Here is an 18,540-nt window from a genome sequence, read left to right as displayed (position 1 = left end):
TTTTTGACACACGCCAAAAAAGAATACTATTAAAGACTGCATTATTTACTCCTTCTGGAGCTGAAGAAAAAAAGGTGAACAAGATTCCATTAATTAAGAGTGTGTGCTGGAGGGAGAGATACTTGTGGGTCACTCTTTTGGTTGTTAATTTTGTGGTAAGTAAGCTGTGCCCTGTAGCACTTTGTGTCTAATTCATCTCCCTTCAGACATTTAAATGTTAATTATCTTGCTTTTTTTAAATTATTGCATGTGGCTTTTCCATGCCCAATGCCCTGAATATCATGAGCTATTACTGAGCTTTGTGTTTGTTATGAGATTGCAGCTTCTGTTTCTTGTTTAATGGTAGGATGAATACTTCATGCAGAATTGTAGACTTGATTGATAGTGTTTTCCAATCTGTTGGGCTATGAGAGGGAAATCTGTAGAATGAAGAGACAAAGGGCCTTGGAATCTATGTATGACAAGAAAGGGAAGTAGAGGTCTGATATGAACATGAAGTGTCCTTAATGAAGCATTAGAAAAAATGGCATGCATAGTAGGTTTTAGATAAGATGGCACAATAAGACAAAAAGCTGGCTTGAAAAGCTATCTGGCACAGCAATACATGTTCAAAAGATATTGTCTTTTGATAATAAATCGTAACTGACTTCCCTTAAGAGGGAGAGAGAGAAAAAAGAGAGAGAAGGAGAGAGAGAGTATTTCATGACTTATTAAATAGATTAGCTGCATTGATTTTTACTCTGAGATTTCCAGGCAATCACACAATACTTGAATTTTTCAATCCTGTTGCTACATTATATGTTAATAAAAGCCAATAGCAAACATTTAAAAAAGTTTTCCTAGATTAGGGTTCTTCCAAGAATCAATAATCTCATTGACATGGTTCAAAAAGCTATCAATTCTATGAGGACTATTAATGGCTGCAGAAGCATGCATGTAAACACCAGGAGAAAAAAATCAATGCTCTTTCTAAATCATCAATAACTCTAGATGGCAATTGAAATTATGAAGAAGCTATATGTACTGCCTGTCTTTCAGCATTTGAAAGCATCCAAGACCCTATCCTGGATGCTGGCCTCTAGGTGTTCAGGACAAAGTAGTTATAGTTTAGGCCTTGTTGATGTGACAACTTTGGTACAGGTTTTTGACCTCACAGTTTCTAAGATGTAGAGTAAAAACTTACTGATTTGACAGATGGCCAGCTCCATTCAGTAGGAGGGAAACCAAAGTAGCTTTGGCATTTTAGATGAAGTTCCAAGAGATTAGAGAGTTGGGAATAATGTCTACCTCTTCTGTTGTTTTCCCCCATATCTTCTCATATTTTCCCCTGGGTGAGTTTAGCACTATCACTTCAAACCTATGCAGTGACGAATGGCCACTGGTTATTCATTAATTCTAGATAAACTATAATTAGGCAGTTTTCTAGAAAACCCCTAAATTATTAAAAGATTTACAAAGTCCAGTTACATATTACATGCCACTTGGGTTAATAGAACGCTCACTCAGGAGTGTACCTTGAATGGCAGCCTCTACTTTTTCCATCTCCTTCAAATGTCTCAGTGGTTACTGGACAATCTCTACTCTGTCATGTGGGGAGTTTTCCACATTTTCCAGATCCTTCCCCATCTTGTAGGCTAATAGTGAAAAATGTGCCAATGAATGGACCACGTCTGTGCCCCAAAGGCTCCTTTTACAGCAGTGACCAGAGCTTTCATCCTTCAACACGATACCCTGTGTCCCACAGCCAATTCTGTTATTGATCAAATATTATTTAAAACTACAAAATCTTTGCCTCTCTGTATAGTATCTTTTCAAGAAAATAAAATCTTAAAAAGTACATACTTTTTATTAAAATAAAAAAATGTTTACATAGGAAATGACAGCTCCTGCTCAAGAAATGGAATTAATAGGCGAAGGAAACGATCTTAGGAGCTCCTCAGTGCAGTAATGAATTCAACATTCTTCAATCAAATTTAAATTTTAATTATAGGTAATTGTTCTTTTTTTTAAATGAAGTACTTTTGATACAATGTTCCATTATTATATAATTAGGTAATTAACTCCCTTAATCACATTATAAGTTATTTTTTCCTTTATGTTTCCTGTAAATATTTATATAATGCGCCCATTTTTACAGCCACAATGCTTACCATGATCCTATGTATAAATCAGGGCAGTCCGTGGAAAAGCTTGAAGGGAGTTATCTTAGTCTATTTTCTGTTGATGTATGTAAAGACCTGAGTCTGGGTAGTTCATTAGGAAAAGTTTTACTTGCCTTGTGATTCGCATGCTAGACTGTTCAAATGGCATGACACTCTCTTGGTGAGGATCCTCTGTCAGTGTCATAGAATGGTCATGAAACAAAAAAGGACCGAGATCAACCAGCTGAGACTAAATGCACAAAAGGGCCTCATTTTATTCCAATTCACTTTCTTGGAAACTAATCCTGATCAAGAGGTCAGCAGCAATCTCTTCAGATAGTGTCCTCCCCACCTAGTTGCCTTCAGAAGGCCCTACATCCTGAAGAGTCCATCACCATCACTACATCATCATCCTAAGGACTAGTCTCTCATACAATAGAACCTTATAAACAGTCAAACCAGACACCCACTGCTATTTCTATGAAATGTACTTGGTTTGCCAGTTCACTAAATGTTTGTGATATCCCTTTTCTACTGTCAAAATCATGACAGACACAGGATGCATGCATCAACTACCATGAGTAGCCACTTTATGTTACCATTCAGAAATGCTTCTAGTATGGAGGTTTGAGAAACAGGATAGAAAGAGAGAACTAAGAAATCAGCTTTGAGGAAAATGAGCTTACAATTTAATGAAAGATAATCATGACTCCTTCTGATAAGGAAATCACATTGAAAAGTTGGAAATGATGTGGAACGCCTGTTACAGATATGAGGGATAATTGAATATATTGCAGCACTGCTGGGAGAGGGCAGGTTTCTGGTTATTTCCAATCTCCTGTTGACCTAGAATTGGGTATAGTTTACATGCTGAGTTAACTCTGCATCACACAGAGTTTCCTACAAATCTGTTTGGTGGGTTTCTTATTCAGTCAGGTAGCACAGAATGTCACTCATTTTCAATGTTAACACATGGCCAAGAAGTTTGTGAATGTGTGGAGGGGTATAGAGTTGAAACTCAGGGCCTCAACTCTATACCTGAGATTTTATGCTCAAGGTTATCACTCTACCATTTGAGACACAGCTCCATTTCATTGGTGGTGAATTGGAGACCAGGATCTCATGGTCTTTTAAACTGCCCAAGCTGGCTTTGAGCTGTAATCCTCAAATCTCAGCCTCCTGAGTAGCTCACATTACAGATTTAGACCCAGTTAGGAATTATTTTCTAACTCTTATTTTTCCCAGAGATGGGTATCTAAACAGAATTTCAGTCTTTATTCCTGGTGAAGTTTGAAATACACCTCAATTTTCATCTAAGATATTTAGAATTTAATACAATCAAAATTGTTCCTAGAACACAGTAGAAATGTAGAATTAAAAGTATTATTGCTTTTGTATTTTAGTTTCTCTATTTTGATTAGCTATAGACACAAAAACAGAATCGAACAATGCCTATTTTTTTTTTTTTGGTCTAGAACTCTTATAAAATATCTTTTAATGCTTTGTATGGGAAAATCTGGAGGGTTACTTGTCTTGAAATTTTAAAAGGTATTTAAAATCTCCTTCCTTATTCTGATGTTCTAATGATTACTTCTAGTGGGTAAGAAACTGGAAGATTCTGGATATTCTTAGGGCTAAACTAGTAATTTTATATCAATTAATAAATAAAAGAAGAAAAGGAAAATGCAAAGGAAGGGAAGGAAATCAGGAAAACAATATCATCTAATTGTTGATTTATTAGAACATTGTTGTAAAATCAATTTACCTACAGGTAGTTGTACTGGTCTATGGAAAACAAGCTTTTTTTGTTTAGAGGAAAACCACACAAACTCCAGAAGGCAATCTAAAGCTAGGGAATAAGAGTGCCCATTTTCAAAACAGTGCTAATTGTGTAAAGAGTTAGTTGCACGTCAACATTAGTGAGAAACTTAATGACTAATTGTGGTTGTAACAAACACTTTTTGGAAACTATGCTCATCATGTTTTTCCTTTTCTGTAATTAATAGAAAGAGAATATCATGAGCTAAGAGCAAAATTATAATGAACTCCCTAGCTGATTGTCTGCTTCACTTGAGATGTCTACTATGGATTGAATTTACTCCTGACTTTTGTTTTTGGAGGAAGTGTGGTAAATGTCAGAGGGTCACTGGAAACATGACATTGCTCTGGGTTGGCCCAGTTTGCATACTACTGGGAACTACTGTTTTGCAGGAAATATTGTCTATTGGGAATGAGAGGCACAGTTGAATATTTCACTCCAGATATCAGGACCATTGTCTGATGACATTCTGCTCTGATTTAGGGATGAGAAACTGAAGCTTTGATTTGCTAAGGAAAGTTCCAGAAGCACCATCATATGTCCATGTTATTTATTTCTATATTTGTACACTCCTTAAAAGAAACTAGGTTGGATGGCACAAAATTATAATGCTTGCAATCATTTATTACTTCTGTCTTGGCTAATCTCCTAACAATACATTGAGGGATAGAGATTTGGTTTTCCAGTATCCCTTCTCTCTATCACCTATTATTAGTAAGTAAAGTGGATGAGGTTTAAGCTAGTGTCTTTGAGTGTACAATCTTTAAGGTAGAGATATTTTTGAGAAATTTTAATAACTTAAAAAGAACCCAATACAATTGAACTTGAAAATCAAAGGGCTAAGTTCATCTCCAGAGATGAAAAAGTGTAGTATGTGTAGGGGAAGATTCCAATGGTGTAACTCATTGGAACAACTAACTTAGAGTTTAACAAAATAAATACCAGGAAGCTGGAAATGTTTTGTGTGAGAGGGGGTGTGGTGAGGGGGAGGGGAAAAGTTGACTGGAAAGAGAAGTGTGAGCAAATGCAGTCAAAATATTCAGTGTATAGACGTGAACATGGAACTTGGTTAACTGTGGGGATAGGTGAGGTTGGGAGAGATGTGGGGACATGGTGACATGGATCCTGGTTTATTTTACTCACACATTGACAGTTATGAATAATAGCATATTTTAAAAAACATGGATACAATGACCTGAACATGTTCTTCCAGCAAATAACTTTGCCAGAAATGAATCCATTTTGAAGGTCATCCACTGTCGGAGATGTTAGATTACACTGAATTAACTCTATGAATGCCAACACACTTCTAAGCATTTGAGTTCATTCTCTTTCCCAATGGTTTCATAACAACTGAGCTTTCTTGGTAGGTAGAGGAGACTGGGGGCAGCATACAAAAACAAATCCCTCTGTGCCTCAGTTTCATAATTTGTTAAAAACAAAAGCCAGCAAAAGAGAACGTGTGTAGAGGTCACAAGCTTTAGCTCCACAGCAGGATGCTGGTATATTGAACTTACAGCTTTCAGTTTTTCTACTTCAATGCACCATGTTTATTTTTTTTTCTTTCCCCATTATGACCTCAGTTCTGTCTCTTGACCAAGTCTGTTTATAAGGTTGCTTTGCCCCAAAGCATCTTCTTTATCTTCATGCTATAAAACAATGAAATAAATTTTGTAAAAAAATCATACCTTGTGCTACTATCTGCAAAATATAGCATCCCTCAATGTACAGTGGTCATCTTGTTGCAAGGCACCTGAACTTCAATCAGGTGCTGATAATAGGGGAGGACCAGAATTTTCAGTCAAGCTACTCTGGGGTCTAGGCAGTTGTGATACACTGTCTGAGGCTTAATGAGGAGATAAAAAATTTCTGACAGTCCTGTCCTGGCTGGTTCAAGTGCATGCCATCCTGCCTTGCAGGGAGACCATTCTATCATGCTAGTCAGTTGATGAGCCGCAGAAAGTTAGTGATGGCAAAGGCCATTTTCCCTGCATGGGATAGATTCAAATGCACAGAAAGTACCAGGTCAAAAGTTCACAGTGGTGCTTTTTCCTTCTGGTAGGAGTAGTAGGATCACAAGGGAGAGAAGGAGTTGCACTTTACAGGAACTGAAAAGGGAGAGGATTTTGAAAGTCCATAAACTAGTTTCAGTCAAAAGGCAGCTGCACGACACTACACTCATAAGACTACAAAAAAAAGTTTCAGTTTGACAGTGTGCCTTCATTCTGATGGGAAAAATAAAAGTGTTTCCTCTCATTCTGGCATCCCAGCAAGAAAAAAAAAAGGTATTAGCAGAAGTTTGAGCCTTTGGGGGTCTGGCCCACATCCCAGCCATATCCTGAGATAATGGCAGGACTTCCAAAAATTCTTGTGGCGGCGTTCTGCATTTCCTGTCCTAAATGGTTGGACCATCTGGATTGTCGATTATGGAAGCATTAAATTTGTGGAACTGTCCTCACAGGCTCCCGAAACTACTGCGAGTGTTTTATAGAGTAAAAATAAGAGGAACCGAAACAAATTATGTGGATTAAAGACAGCTCTAGTGAAGGAGATGCAGATCTACTGGAATCATATGGAAAATACCAGCATAGAGAAACGAAGACACTTCACTGAGTAATTGAGAAGTGCATATTTTTAGGAGTTCGAATTGAATCTTAAAAGTTAGCATTTTGGCTGCGATTTCTTCCTGGATTCCCCAGAGCTTCCTCCCTTCAGTGTGTTGATGGTCCCTTTGGAGGATTGATGAAGAGAGGCAGGTGGAATAGGCCGCAGCCATATCATCCAAAACCTGCCACATCGCTTTAATGATGGAGAGGCTGGAGTATCTTTAAAAAATAAAAACAGAGTTGTTCTTCTTGGATATCATTGTCATCCTGGAATGTCTGAGGAAAGGCCTGACAAGTAAATACATGTAATAAGAATTGAGATCATGGTGATACATGCCCACACGTAGTTTATTATTTATCTGTTGTTGGATATAATTAATTCTATATTTAATGACTTTCCAAAATATCCATTTGTTATCTCCCAGTTCAGTAAGCCTCAAGTCCAGGCAGATTTGACTGACAGTGCTAAGGTAAGTCAGGCTTATTTTGTTAGTCATCACTGGCTTTACTCAGCTCCCTAAAGCCACACGGATTCCTTCTTCATTTTTTTTCTTTCTTTACTTTGTTTTTATTTTTTATTATTTACTACCAAGGTGATATACAGAGGGGTTACAGTTACAGAAGTAAGGTAATAAGTACATTTCTTGTCAAACTCATTACCCCTTCCCTCATTTTTCTCCTACTTTCCCTCTCCCTCCACCAAGTTGTACAGATCATTTCCATCATATTTTCTTGTGAGTATCGCTGTTGCATTGGTTCTTTATCTAGTCCTTTATCTCACCGTTCTGTTGTTCCCCTTCCCTTCCCTAATTCAGATAAACGTATATACAATACCAGTGTACCAAAATCAAATACAGTGAGAACAGGCTATACCTTAGGGGGAAGAACATACAAAAGAAACAAAAATCACAAACTACATTAAAAACAACAACAAATCAAAACCTCTTGTGTTCATGTCTTGGAGTTCATTTCACTTAGTCCTCTTATGTGGTCATATGTACATAAGCCAGACCCAGAGAAATATACATCCCATGGTCTCCATTATTTGCAATAATTAGTATATGTCTAGGATAATCTTAGCAGGCAGATTCCGTCTTAAGTGTCCTCTTCTATTATCTACAAGGCACTGATACTCTTTGAGTGATTCTCATCCTCTGCATACCGCTTTGAGTTCTGCTGTGCTTGTCATCTGGCAATCTCTCTGTTTTTAAGTTGTTTAGATTGTGCCAATCTGAAAGATAGCCATTTTTGTTGTTGTTGTTGCTTCTTTCTTTCTTTTTTTATTGAAAAGGTGATGTGCTGGGGTGTTACAGTTACATAGGTAAGGCAATAAGTACATGTGTTTTTAATCGTTGTTACCCATCCCTCTTTATTGCCCATTTGCCCCCCCCTACCCCCATGTTGTAATAGCAGTCCTATCAATACCTAGGTGGTGCATGGAAGTCATCTTAAAACTCTGACTACAATGACAAGCTTATGGCTTGGTCTAAATCCAGAATCAATTGTGTTTTCCCACAGTATGATGATTGGTATGGTAGAACATCAGTCAAAGGCAATGTGCATTTCTGTGTGGAATGGAGAATCCCCGGGAGAGTGACCTATGTTGCTTAGAGTACGTTTATCCTTGTTCAAACAGTCCCTTCCTCTCCTTATCTCCTGTTTAACTTGATTGCCCATCATACAAATCTTAGTTTGAGGGCTAAAGGCGCCCCAGTTTCCTCTAGTGTTATCAAGTTTCTGAATCCATCTTTATAAACCTTCTTTCCCATTTACTCTCCACTACTCAAAGGTAAAAAACCAAGAGTCCTACTCAACAATGAATTCCCTGTGAAATCCTTTAGGGAACACCACCAAAAACAGGTGCTCAATGAATGCTTGCAAGATTGAGATCGGTAGAACCATTCCCTCATACTATGTTATGTAAGAGCTGTAAATTATAGGCCCAACAGCATTGAATTTGCTATGCTAGCAAAGCAGATTAAGGTTTTAAGTCTCACAATAGCCAATCAATATATATTGCCACACAGAATCCATAGACTTCTAAATGAGTTTGTACAGTTCAGTTACTTTCCATCCCCATACAGGTAATTTAATCTGCTGGCTGATATGTGAGCTCTCTGAGCCAGGGGATTGACTTCTTTGCTTTTGCAAATGATAGTAGAATTAGGTACAGTGAAGATCTTAGTACCAATTTTGATCCAGGGAACCAGATGATTTAAGGTATCAGCACTTATAATCAGTGGATTATTTCTTCTCCATACAGTTTATTCCAATTTGAAGACATTGGCTCATGCCGATGTCCCAAAGGGACCAACCACTAGATATAATATAGGCTGCTCAGAGACACCAGTAAGAATACAATGTGGAAATTTCATATGTAAACATCTACCATGAAGAATTTGTGTGGAGGGAAGACCCTTACAAAGGCTCACTTTTTAAAAAAATTTTGTCTCAATATTTTTTTATTGTCAAGGTGATGTACAGAGGGGTCACATAAGTAAGGTAATAAGTACACTTCTTGTCAAACTTGTTACCCCTTCCCTCATTTTTCTCCTACTTTCCCTCCCCAACCCCCCAAGTTATACAGATCATTGCCAACATATTGTCTTGTGAGTATCGCTGTTACATTGGTTCTCCTGTTGTCTTTTGTCTCACTATTCTGTTTTTCCCCTTCTCTTCCCTAATTCAGACAAATGTATATACAATACTGGGGTTCCAAAATCAAATACAGTGACAACACGGGATATACCATAGGGGGAAGAACATATAAAAGGAACAAGAAATCTCCTACTACTTTGAAAACAACAACAACAAAGCAAAACCTCTTCTGTAGATGACACCAAGCAAAGGCCCACTCAGACATCTGCACTTGCTCCTACCTAGCAAGCCCAGAAGCTACCCTTCATACACTCAGAATAAGAATGGGATATGAGCCTGAATCATTGGAGCTGCTCTGAGGAAACACTCTGTGCTTCTAGTGACACGAATCTAAATGTTGTCCTGAGGCTAATACATATCAAGGGACTTGTTCTTAATGGTTACTAGGGAACTAAAGCTCTGTGATTTGAAATAAGAAACACATAATTTGGTTTTGTCCAGTTTCCTGGGATATGGATAATGACTTTGGAAATTCTGAAGTGATATATTTTTATGCTGGTGGCTCAGGGATTCCTGGATAAACTCCATGTAGTTGTCAGAAAAAAAAAACCAATTGTATTATAGGGGTTAGAAGAGTGGAAACTTCAAACTTCTAGACTATGAGAGGACATGATTGCTGATCATCATGGTCATTCCTATGCAATAAGGACACCCTCCCCCACAAAAATGAGCTCAACAGTAGGTTTGATAGAGGCACTAGGTTGCTAAATATTTGGAAGTGCTCAGAGGAAGCATGTGGCCCTCCCCATCATAACATGATTATGAAGATGTCTGTATTGTTTAGCATATTTTAGGGATTACATATTTTCTGATGATTATATCCTTCTGGCCTTAATACCTAAAATCTATAGTTAGACAATACAGGTACCATCACATTCACATTGATAGCAGCACTATTCACAAAGCCAAGCTATCATATCAGTGGACAAATCTATCAACTAAAGAATGGACCAAAAATGTGGTATATAGACACAAGAGAGAATTATTCAGCCATAGAATAATAACATTATGGCGTTTGGTGAAAAATGAACTACAGAATGCCATCTTAAGGGAACTAATAGACATGCACAAAGTTAAATACAGTGTGTTTTCCTTACATAGGCTAGCTAAAGAAGAAAAAAAAGTGACATAGATATGAAAGGTAGAATTTTGAACTACCAGACCAGCTGAAGGGGATAATGCAAAAGGAGGCAGTGATGGAAGGTAAATATAATCAGAAAAGAACTGGAGAGCAGGTTAAAATTAGAGAGTTATAGATAGTATCAATTTGATCAAAGGTATTTTATTTGTGTATGAACACATCATATTAATTGAACAATTAATATATTCTAATGAATAAAATTATAGATTAAATCAGTGGTCCTTTAGGTACTTTAACATAATCTGCTTTGGATAATGTTCAAAATGTGTCAAATCCAGGTGCACTTTTCAATGAAAAAGTACATTCAGTTGGTTTGAAACCATTATGTTTTGATTGGTGTTTTGTTTTTTCATGAGTGCCCTCTTGTGGATGGCAAGCATATTACCAATATATAGGACTTGGGAGTGGGCTGAGAATAATGCTTTGTGTTTCAATCATGTCAAAGTTAAATATATAAGCACTTGTTCTCTGTGTCCAATTTGTTTCTCCAATTTTATCTTCCCAATTTAAATTCTAAGAAAGCCTAGGCTTCCAATCTTTTAGACCATCTGGTCTGTTGGTACCCAAACTGACTTGTCATCATTATCAGATGATCCAGGAAATGTTTAAAAAGTACATATCATTGAGCATCAGTCTAAGACACGTTGAGTTGATAAGAGCGTAGCAGGGCCAGCAGTATCTAATTTTACAACCCTCATAGGGTAATTTGGATTACCAATCAGGTTGTAAATTGAACAACAAAGGCTGTTCAATTCCTTTTTGGATGATAGTTGTTAAAGGCTAAGGATATTTTCTGTTTTAAAGTTATCTGTTCTAACTCGAGCTTAACTGTGGTCTTGACAGGGACAAGATCCTTTTCATGTTTCCTCCCACTAATATAGTGTGTAATACATAGTGTATTGATTGTTTAAGAGGAGATGCTCAATAACTGTTAGGCTTTGTTTAGATTTTTTTAACTGTGAGATTGATTTATGCAAGTCTAGTCTACTAATCGATGCTGTTAATGATATGCAAATTACAGTTCCCATGAATTTAGATTTTGGGCAAACCTGAAGCAAATACATTTCAGTATAAAAATATCATACTTGTCCATCAATACAAAGGACTCCAGGTAATGCAGAGGCATGAGAGTATTGTGTGTGTGTGTGGGCAATGCTTAAACTAAATATTGAAATAAAATTGACATTGGTTTTTTCCCCACTTGCATGAAAAATATGTGCTGCTATATATCAGTTCAAGTTAATAAAGTTTTTCAGCCCCTTTCACCATTCAGTGTAATGTACTTGGTATGAGAGCAGTAATGGAAAAAGACAATCTGCAAAAAATTGCATAACACGGATCCTCTCATTTATATGCACAATTTTGAATTCCAGGAAAATAAGAAGCAAGTTACCATGCATTTACCTTTACAAATGCTGAGATGAGGCGAGATTGGATATAAGCAATCGGATCTGACGATAATATATTCCATTTGCAATTGTTAGAGATTTATGCAAGATAGCAGGTAACACCTTCCTTTTGAATTTCAAATGCTGTATAACCTTTTGAAGATAACAAGGGATATTCATCTGAAATAATGGTAGGAAATTTATAACGGAGACCACATAATTACTTGTTATTTTTTGCAAGTACCACACACTCTGATAGGAACATGGTTAGAAGAAAAATATATATATATATATATATATGAATATATATATTTTTCAGTAAGAAGTCAGACTCTTCCTTTCTTTCCTTTTCTTTACTCTTTTTGAATTGTGCTTGGTACATAGCACATCTATTAATCTAGAAAAACTGAACAATGTGCCCTGAAATGCTGATGAACTCTGCTGAATTTTTAGTTTTAATTATAATGCATAGATTCATCAAAATAACAAATCATGTGGGTGTAGATTACCAAGACCTTAACTCCAGTACCTAGCACTCCTACTTAGGGTGGAAAAATCCCTAAATTTAGTTCTGAGTAAAATTATAACTAAACTTCCTGGCCTACTGCCTCAAATCCTATTTGGTACAGAATTAGCATTACTCATAAGAAACTCAACATGATTGAAATTCAATATGGCCCATTTGCTTTTCCTCTATTACAAATAATGCGGGTTATATATTGCCCGTCTTCATTTTCAAACTAGTGTGTTGGCTAGTATTCCTGGTGTGATTTGGGCTAATATGAACCTAATTATAAACAACTGTTCTTGTGCACATTTCATTTACTGAGAGACTGATACAGAGCCTGATTTGTACTCAGGACTGGAGCAGCTTTTAGAGCAGCAATGGCACCTGTGATGTTTAGCTGAGCAGCTAAACTGACACTCCCCTATGTGGTTATTAATCATACCTCTGATTGTTTCTCTGAGAACATTTTCAGTGGAAAGGTGAGAGGACCAGCCCTCAAATTGGCCACATTAAAGTACTAAAAAAAAAAAAAAAAAGGCACCTGTATTTCTACCCACTCACAAGGCAAAGGTCAGAAGGATGTGGGTTCAAATTCAGTATGGCATAAACGTTCATGAGATTCCATCTCAACAGAAAAAAAAAATGTTGGATATGATGGTATGCAGCAGATAGCCAAGCTACTGTTGGCATGGGGAAGGAAGGGAAGAGATTTTTGGCAAAACTACTCAGATCTCTGGTGCCATTGGCTTTGTCCCAGCTTCACTTCTGAGGACTGAGGTTTGAATCCAGCCTAAGCGGAAAAATTTGGAAGATTCTGTCTCCAATTAATCAACACAAACCTGGACTGGAGGTGTGGCTCAACTGGGAGACTACTAACTATAATCTATAACGCCAGTCCCAACAAAATAAATAAATAAATACATAACCAGAGCAAAAAGCCTGGCAGCATGGATCAAATGGTAGAGTGCTTATCTACCAAGGCACAAAGCCTTGAGTTCATTCTGGTACCAAAAGATAAAATAAAGTGTGGTTTTAAGCAAAACTTCATAAGATATACAGAAGTTCTGACTTCTTCATAGGAAAGACTAGAGATTTGTTTCTGAATATGCCTAGTCATACTTACTAGAAAAAGACCTAGGATCAAATCTTTTATATAAGTTTAAAGAGCGAGAGGAAACTACACATAAAAATACTAAAGAAAAACAGGATTTACGTATGAAATAAGAGAACAGTGATACAATGTGGAGATTGCAAAACGAAACCAAAGGAAAAGGGAGACAATCAATAAATGGTTGAATTTCACAAAGAAACCCAGGTAAAATGTCTGGAGATTAAATGAAAAATTCACTAGAGAGAGGATCCTGGGCAATTTATGAAAGCAGAAGAAGATCAAACTTTCCCAGTCTGAGATGTAGAAAGAAATATAAAGAAAAACAAGGTGCACATAAGGGACATTTGAGACCCCATAAAGCCTACCAATAATTCACTATGAAAAGCCACAGAAGAGAAAATAGAAAGGAAAGAAAGAATATTTGAATAAATAGTGGCATGAAATTTCATTTATGAAATACAGGAATACACTGACATAAGAAGCTTAACCAACTCTTGGAAGATAAATCAGAGTCACAATATGAGACATAATTAGCAAACAACACAGACAAAGACAAAGGAAGAAGCCTGAATGCAGAAGTAAAATGTGATGCGTCATGTATAAAGGAACATCACTGAGACTGGAATTAGTGTTTCATTAGAGATCGGGGCACCCGAAAATGACTGGAATGATATATTTAATTTCTGGAATAAATTTTAAAAAGAAACTACCAACCAAATACTCTGGGACCATAAAAATTATCCTTTGATTTGTTTCTTATAAAAGACTTGTATCTAAAATGTGTGAAGAACTCTGATGATTCCTAAAAAAAAGAAAATAATTAAAAACTAGCAACATATGTATGACCTATATAATATGTACTATATATGAAATCATTTATAAAATATATTATACATTATATACATATCTATATATAATATGTACATATACAATATGTAATCTATTATAAATTTACATATAAGTATATGTGTATATTATATATTTATTGCCTGTATATGATATATATAAGCTACATAAGCTATATATGTATATAATATAATAGAAACATATATTTATATATGATAGATGTGTAAGATGTATATACATATAGTCATATATACCTATATACATATTATACATATGTCATTATGTATAATATTGTGTGCATATAAACACACACACAGAAGTGAGAGCATAAGGCACATGAATCAGTGACAAAGGTATGAGTCACTTGTTGTGTTAGTATTTTCATGGCTAAAGCAATGTACCCACTAGGAGTACAAGTCCTTTTCTTTCAGGCTCGGAGGTTTCAATCCATAGCCCTTGACTCTGGCAATTCTGGTCTCATGATGAGGCAGAGCATCACAGCCCTGTGGATATGCAGCAGAGCCCGCTCACGGCATGCAAGCGGAAAAAGAGAAGTTACCTCTAGTGACTAATTTGTCCAAACTGGAATTGTTTTTCATTCCTTGACTTCCTACTCATCCCTTGCATATCAATCTGGGTAAACATTTTCCTAAATGGAGCGCAGGCTTTTTTCCATGTTTCCATGTCTTCTTGTCCATGCCTGACTTCAAGCTTACTTCTGCTGAGCATTAAATAAGGGATTCCCCTCCATAGCCTCTAAAACAAACGTGCATCATTTTCCTTTGTTGAGGAGATAGAAAAAATGGTATTTATGATGATTTAGAAAGGACCCCAAAAGCAATGTAAATAACAACATCTTACCGTAATTTAGTACATGAAACACAGGCTATAATAAACACAGGAAAACCTGCTGGGAAAAATTAGAGATGGGCTGCTTACTGACTGACTAAACAAACAAACAAACAAACAAACAAACGGATTTGAGCACCCACTACTAATTGTGACCTCTATTCAGTGGGCCAAATACATGAGTTTTGAGCATTACTGACACTTTTGTATTACAGATCATATGCACAAATAATTGCATTAAGAATCTGTAGTCACAGTGTCATCCTAATGTTCTGGAATGAGGTTGTTTACATGTTGATATAATTTCTACTTCCTAGTCCTAATTTTATACATTGCTGTCTATGACTACTCCAGTTGGACCATCACTGCTGCTGCTTTTTTGTTGTTTTGTTTTTGGTCAGTCATGGGGCTTAAATTCTGGACCTGGGCACTCTCCCTCAGCTCTTCAGCTCAACACAAGCACTCTACCACTTGAGTCGCAGCACCACTTCTGGTTTTCTAGTGGTTAATTGGAGATAAGAGTCTCATGGACTTTCTTGCCTGGGCCGGCTTTGAACCACGATCCTCAGATCTCAGCTGCTTGAGTAGCTAGGATTATAGGCCTAAGCCACTGACACCTGGCTAGTTGCTTCTTTATGAGAGGTGTCCTTCATTTTATTTATTTATTTTTAGTTTTTGCTAGCAGAGAATTTTACATGAAAGTTCAATCTGTAAAATATAAATCCTTTATCTTTCAAATGAGAACTCATTTATGATATTTCCACTGCTTTGGCCATTTCTGGTGTCATTGCTGCTATATAGGGAAAAAAGGGAAGAAACATTAAGTATTTACTTGTGCAAACCTTACTTTACCAGCCTAAGACATCTGTTAACCCCTATTAACTGCTCCAATCCAGGTTTTTTTCAAATGTGCTGAATAAAAATATCAGGACTGAAATTTAAAGGATTCCTGACCAAAAGTGAAATGACACAGTACCTTCTAGACTGAGCACTAAAATCAAGATTTTTTTTATCATTGTACTGATATAAGTTTTTGTGATAATGGCAAGGACAAATATTTCCAAATTACATTAGTAAAGAGGTTCTTGCCTAGATTTGAAGATATATTCAATGAGATTGCATTGCCTCAATCAAGAAATTAGGACACCAAAAAGGAGTATAATATTGAATGTTTTGTAATCAGTCTCCAATATTCATGCATTCAAATTAGGATTTCTTTTGGATCAGCTAGTCACTCTCAAATATTGATCACCCCAATCTTTTTTAATGATAGTTCAGTAATGTGATTTGTAAAATACTGAAGTACTAAGGTTACATTGCTTTTTTAGGAAAATATCCTGTTTCTCATTTGTTTTTGTGTTTTGTTTTTGTTTGGGAAGTACTGGGATTTAAATTCCCGATTCTTGGACATGTATTTTGTCATTCAGCTATAAGTCCAGCCTAGTTTTTGCTGGTTATTTTTAAAACAGATTCTCATTTCCTGCCCAGGCATGTGCCTAGACTTAGATCTGACTATTTTATGCTTTCTGTCCTAAGTATGCTTTCTGTCCATACTATTAGGATGAAACTATGTCCACCTTCTTTACTTTGCCATAGAATAACACAGACATCTCTGCCTGAGGTTGTCTAGAACCATGATTTTCCCAATCAGTTTTCATCTGGGGTGACAGATATACCCCGCACTGAAGCCAGCTATGAGATATTAAGGGGTCTTGCAAATGTCTCTGCATGGGCTGACCTCTATCCAAGATTCTCTCATTCCTGCTCCTCCAAATAGCTACAATTATGGCATGAGTCATCCTTTGATCTTCTTTTGTAACCTTAGTAATCTTTAATTTGATGAAACTGCTACTTGCTTCACTTTCTTTTCTTTTTCCTCCTCCTCCACCTCCTTCTCCTTGTTCTCCTCATCCTCTTTCCTTTTCTTCTCTAACACAAATCAAATGACTGGCTCAGTTAACTGATCTAGAACATCAAAATTGCTTTTGCAAAACCAAAGCCACAGCATTCACTATAAGAGAACAAAACCCCACACACAATTATTTATTGAAAGGGATTTTAGCTTTGTGAACTCCATAATCATTACCGTAGAACACTGTACTTTGGAAATTTTCCTTTGTGATCTATCTTATCCTACATCTTAAATGATCTTCTGAGTAAATTTGGGAGACTAGGTATCCTCTTTCTGAAAAATATTTGCACTGTTTCTTATGTTTCACACTATACTTATAGTGATAACATATATTAGGAAATATATTGTCCATAGACAAGATACAAAGGAATGACAGGGAAACACTTAACAATAAAAATTATATACAATTAATAAAAATAAAAATAAAAACCACGTAGGATAAATATTTGTTCGTAACAATTGCATTATTATTTTGCTGATGTGTAATTAAGTTTTCTGACACAGATAAAAGGCAATGGGTAAAGGAATTGGAACTTCTTCTTTTTTTATCCCTTTTTTAAAAAAAAGTTTTATTGTGAAAATACTGTACAGAGGGGGTTGAATCACATGAGAAAGGTAATGAGTACATTTCTTATTGAGCATTGTGACAGTTTTCTTCAGTGCCTCTGATGGCATTACTACCCACACTGTGCAGATGAATAAACAAAGTAACCTATTTTGAAATTCGAATCCAAACTCCATTTATCTAGATTGAAACTCACTTCCACTTTCCCTTCATCCCCCTTAGAACCGATATTGAAGTTGATTCAACCAATATTCATTACATGCAAATCTGAAGTTTTTTGATGAATGCTTGCTATTTGATTGATTAGTTGTTAGAAAATAGCATAAAGTGGTAACTTTACTGTTAGGCAACCCTTCTGAGTACAATGTTAAGGTATGTTGTTGGCAACTTTGCTAATTCATAAAACAAGTCAGTTGATTAGTCTAGAGATGATTTGAATAGAACAACCAGAGGTAATATGACTAGAAATATCCAGAAGAGAGCATATAACACTAGCAGTATTATTTTAAACTTCTCATATTCATTGCCCCTCTTTCCACTCAGATTTCTCAATTGTTGGTGGCAGCATTTGGTCCATTCAAATGTCTTCATGTGTAGCTGCATTATAAGTTGCGCATTTTCATTTTTATCACACTGAAATTTTCATGATTTATGAATATGTAGTATATCTTATACACAGTGTGAATTGCAATCATAATCACAGCACCCCCTTAATTTTTTTTTATCACAGTTCTGGTGCTGACTGCATTTGGAGGATTAAATTAAACCATCACCAAGCAAAAGAAATGTCCATTATGGAAATAATATAAAAATACCAAAATCCCAGGTCTCAATTCACTCCTTGCCACTGGAGTCCATTAATTTGACTCATTAGATTCCAAACATGTGCACCCATGTTTCTAAGGAAAAAAAAAAAACATGGAAAGAATTTGTAGCCCTTTTAAAGAAAACATTCTACTTATTGATTCACTAAAATACTCCTTTTCCCAGAACACT

This window comes from Dipodomys spectabilis, unplaced genomic scaffold (genome assembly GCF_019054845.1).
Source record: "Dipodomys spectabilis isolate Male_0828 unplaced genomic scaffold, ASM1905484v1 ptg000066l, whole genome shotgun sequence".
In the NCBI taxonomy this organism is placed as follows: Eukaryota; Metazoa; Chordata; class Mammalia; order Rodentia; family Heteromyidae; genus Dipodomys; species Dipodomys spectabilis.
This window is presented reverse-complemented; position numbering follows the sequence as displayed.